This window comes from Labrus bergylta, chromosome 5, assembly GCF_963930695.1.
Source record: "Labrus bergylta chromosome 5, fLabBer1.1, whole genome shotgun sequence".
Taxonomy (NCBI): Eukaryota; Metazoa; Chordata; class Actinopteri; order Labriformes; family Labridae; genus Labrus; species Labrus bergylta.
In genome coordinates, this window is record NC_089199.1 from 31,604,601 (window position 1) to 31,609,600 (window position 5,000).

At 41.9% G+C, this 5,000-nt stretch overlaps 1 protein-coding gene across 3 annotated transcripts in view; it reads right to left on the bottom strand.

The window, feature by feature from the left end:
* Positions 1-5,000, bottom strand: part of LOC136179323 (NLR family CARD domain-containing protein 3-like) — a 30,030-nt gene that overhangs the window by 11,759 nt on the left and 13,271 nt on the right. The window lies entirely within an intron of this gene.

The window sequence follows — 5,000 nt, forward strand, 5'->3', positions numbered from 1 at the left end:
CAAATGCACAAAGGATGCACATCGCTGCTGTGAGGCGCGTAGAGCATCAAGTCAGCCCGAGGCAGGAGAGAAAAAAAAAAGAGACGAGTAATCTGACACCGCACGCATCGCGTTGCCGCAATGATTGACATCACGCAACATCTGACCAATCAGCGGTCAGATGCGTCGACAGGCAGTTGGATGCAGGTCGAGAGATGGCCTCCAAACGGCAATATGAATCGGGAGCAAGCTAAAGAAAGAAAAAGTCAAAACCAGAGGAGGCTCGTGTTTCCCTTGAAGGTATGTTGTTGAAATAAAACAGAAAAACTTTCAGGCATAAACACCCCAGCTGCTATTCTGCTAATCATGAGACAGAAGAGAGGATCATTCTGTCTAGATGTGGACTGGAGATTACATTTTCCAGCGGCCCTGATTATCATTTATTGTATCTCTTGTTAACTGCATATACATTCACCTCTGTTGAAAAAGGAGTGGTTAACTGACCAGTTGGTGGTCGTATGTTGGCTCAGGTTTATAGCCTATCAATCTATGCTATCAATAGAAGTTTTGGGCTATATTTATGGAGGTAAAATGTCGCCATCTCTTGGTGAATTTAATTCATAACAGTCATATAAGATTAGATAAATTAAGATAATCTTTTATTTGACCCACAATGGAGACATTTAAAGCGTTGCAGCAGCAAACAGCAGTGTAGGAATATAGAACCCAAATACAAAATGTAAAAATAAGTAAATAAAAATATAGAAATATCATCAAATCATAAGGAATATTATTATTAGTTATAGTCGTATTTGCATTAATTGCATTTTAATCTTTGTGAGGCTAGTATTTACATTCATTTCATTGTGTAATTTACCATTAAGACCAAAACAAGTCTTAATAATCTGCTTGTATGATGGATTTCTTGTCATAACAGGGTCAATGCTGAAGTTTGTTACTAAGGGTGACACGGAGCCAGCACCCAGTATGTCACCAGGGCCATCAAGCACCATGTCTACTGAAGCAGCCTCACCCAGCACGTCACCAGGGCCATCAAGCACCATGTCTACTGAAGCAGCCTCACCCAGCACGTCACCAGGGCCATCAAGCACCATGTCTACTGAAGCAGCCTCACCCAGCACGTCACCAGGGCCATCAAGCACCATGTCTACTGAAGCAGCCTCACCCAGCACGTCACCAGGGCCATCAAGCAGCATGTCTACTGAAGCAGCCTCACCCAGCACGTCACCAGGGCCATCAAGCAGCATGTCTACTGAAGCAGCCTCACCCAGCATGTCACCAGGGCCATCAAGCACCATGTCTACTGAAGCAGCCTCACCCAGCACGTCACCAGGGCCATCAAGCAACATGTCTTCAGCTACAGATGCTACTATCACTACTCCAAGTGCACAACCAGTTGATCCTGCTCCGTGGCCAGCACACCTATCAGACGTCGATCGGGTTGAATTTGTGCGCCGAGGGCCTTTTAAGACACAGCAGCTGTCATATGATGACGTCATTGATGACTTTGCATCCAGAAATTGCAGACGTGTGCATCTGTAAAAGGCTTGTTCCATTGTTGATAGAGGCTGTTCATTTGATTTGTTCCTACTGATAAAGGGTGTAAACCTAAATGGCATTTTGTGATACAGTCACGATACAGTAATAGGGGGGCCTCAAAATAAAATTCTGCTTAGGGCCCCAATTTGGCCAGGGGCGGCCCTGTGTGTAGGTGTGTGTGTGTGCGTGTGTGAGTGTGCGTGTGTGTGTGCGTGCGTGCGTGCGTGCGTGCATGCGTGCGTGCGTGTGTGTGTACTTCATAATAAAATATATATCTGTTAAATTTAGACAGAGATGGGTCGGCTAAGTCTTTTCATCACCAGGTAATGGAGCCTCTAGAGCTGTCAGTATTTATCTCAAGAAATAGCTGATAAAGATGGCAGATACAGTATATCATCATATCAGGTTTCTTACTCAATGTGAAGTGCACTCTAGAGAATGCCTACGCTCCTAATAAAAGGTGAAGCTGAATTTCTTTCCAAGTTGAATGTGATTCCATCTCAATAATCCAGTCAGTGATCCGGTTGTGGATAGGCCTGGCCGCCCACTTCCATCTGATGGTGCGTTATCAGCAGCACTTCATGAATTAGGCTAAAGGACATTTTGGCAATGACTGACATATGGCGTGTTGTAAATCCTACAGCCCGTGAATACACATTTTATTCTAATGCTCATAACTCATACTCTCGGATTGATTATCTATTTTATCACAATCTATGATGGAGAATGTGATTGACAGCAATATACATAATATGATTATTTCAGACCACACCCCCTTATCTGCTCTCCTCTCTCTTTCTGTAAATAACTCCCCCCCCCTCTCAGTGACCCGCTGGATCAAACAACTGTGAACTACAGCTTAAAAGCTTTACAACATCCTTTAGGTAAACATTTGACCAAAGACCAGGACACTTCTCATGGCTCTGAGTTTACATTAGACTGCAAATGTCGTCTCTGAAGTGGCAATCAACACACCCACAGATACCTCATGCTGAGATCTGGGAGACCTCAAGGAGTTGTAAAACTGACAGAGACTTTTTGGTCTTCTCAAATTAAAACAATACTGCCCCCTCGTGGATAGTACGAATCGGGTCGTGTTAACAACAGTAGCTCCGAGTAATAATTTCTAATCCAAAATCCTCCAGTGTTTCCCACACATACACGATACTTGGGCGAGCCGCCCAGGTACATTTATGGACGCCCGAGTATTTTTCCTACTTACTTATTTTGACATTCATTTAAAACATTGCTGCCAGAGAAAGAGAGACAGGGAGAGAGAGAGGAGAGAGAGAGAGAGAGAGAGCGCTCATGGCTCCGTGCAGCTTCAGAGAAAGAGAGAGAAGGTCCTCTGTCCTCACACTTTTCTTGTAAATGCATCTTACACCAATCAAAACTGAAGCTTCTCATGGCTTCATTTTAAAAATGTTAATATACAGCTGCTTGCTGCTGATTCTGAACTCCTATAAATAACAGAATATCAAGAGGAACTTTTCAAAACGTGAGGCGTACTCCTGGTGTTTGTGCGCGTCTGTGGATAAATTGAACAGATTAAAGTAGTTTGTTGCAAAAACAAAATTAATTCAGAGGGAAAAACACATTTGATATAAATACAAACCTAATATTAAAATAAACCATAAGACAGGGGTGTCAAAGTCCTATTGGGTCAGGGGCCGGATTTGTTCAAATGAGACCTCAAGTGGGCCGGACTAATTTTGCAGACATCACTATAACTCAACACATGGATATATAGGCTAATGTATGATTAAAAAAAAAGACAAAAAAAGGAGAGAGAGAGAGAGAGAGAGAGAGAGAGAGAGAGAGAGAGAGAGAGAGAGAGAGAGAGAGCGAGTGTGAGAGTGAGAGAAAAAGAGAGTGAGAGAGAGAGAGATACTTTAGATGTGTGTGTGTCAGGCCACAGCACAGTTGTCACTCGTTAAGGTTCATCACAGATTAAACCTGCTCACATGAATATGTTGTCACAAACACACAGAGTGTCTTTGATGTAAACAGTCATCTTCAGGTATTTCACTGTCAGGCATCAAATGTTTCCAAACCAACAGACTTGAATTTCTCCTTCAGCGTTGATCACTGCAGTCTGATCAGCTCCGTGTGGAGTTCAACTTCTTTAACTAAGTAAACTCAGTTAAACCACTTTTGATATGAGTCTGGCAGTCTGTTCTTCTACGTGTCCGCAATATCGTGATCTAACTCTGTCACTGACTTTTTATGCACCGTGAATCTGTGCCATCTCCGTGCACAATTTGTAGGAAGCATTTTAGCGCTGCTCCACAGTTAAACCAGCAGACCTCTGTATGATCGGACAGCCTGTGTGTGATATTGTTTTCAGATAAGAATGAAATGTTCAGTAATAGTTATATTTTTACAGTCTGATTAAAGCTGGTGATAAAGGCACAACAGCAGGCTACTGCATTTAGAAGTGATGTCACACTGAAACTTTTAGGTGATCAACAAGTTCACCTCTGGGTGACCTAAAAATTAACATCTGTAAATAAAATCAGGTAATATTCATTTTAATTTACTGTTTTTACAATAACCAGAGGTAAAATAAGTCTATCATCAGGCTCAACGCCGGTGTCCACAAACTACACTGGATGTGAGGAGACGGTCTGGGCCGTTACGCAGGACAGAGAGGATTGTTTTTTATTTGCACGAGCTGCTCTTTGTGGCTCACTCCATAGGAAGCTTTGTTATCATTAGTAAAACTTTTGTTTTCCATCAGTCAAGACAGGAGAAACTGGTAAGAAGTGTGAAGAACTGAAGACCGTCATGATGCACGCAGTGCAGCGCCTCCTGTCGTTAAGTCACGTAGCTTTGATAAAATTCTGGCAACTTGTGAGCAAATAAAACTAAAGAAATATCGCTCCTTCGATCTCTCTTGAAAACCTGCATTCTGTGTCACCTCTCTCAGGTGTTCAGCCTGTTTTCTGATGTGATGTATTACCAGCGTAATGCAGGAGCTCGGCTACTCGTCTTTTTCATGATACTCCCTGCTGAGAAAATAGTTCAAAGTGCCCCGTTTGATTAATTTTAGTATCATGATATCAACCTTTACGTTGCTCATTATAGGTTTTAATACAATTCAGGGAAAATAAGTATTACAAAAATGTAATTTATAAAAAATAAAAAAATATTTTTCAATACATTTCCTCCTTCTTCCCAAAACGTCTCACGGGCCAGATGAAACCTGCTGTCGGGCCGTATGTTTGACATCCCTGCCCTAAGATAAGAGTTAGCCCTAACCCTAACCCCCCCAAAAAAGACGATCGTCTGCAAAGAAAAGTGAACTAAGTAAACATCTGTAATATTTATTCTAGTTATAGAGAAGACATTCAATCAAAGAGTCTTCAATTTAAACTTTCCTTTGACAGTTTCAGAATCTCACAGTGTCACAAACATCTCAGACAAAACAAGTGTTTGACTTTATTTTTACGTCTGATGGT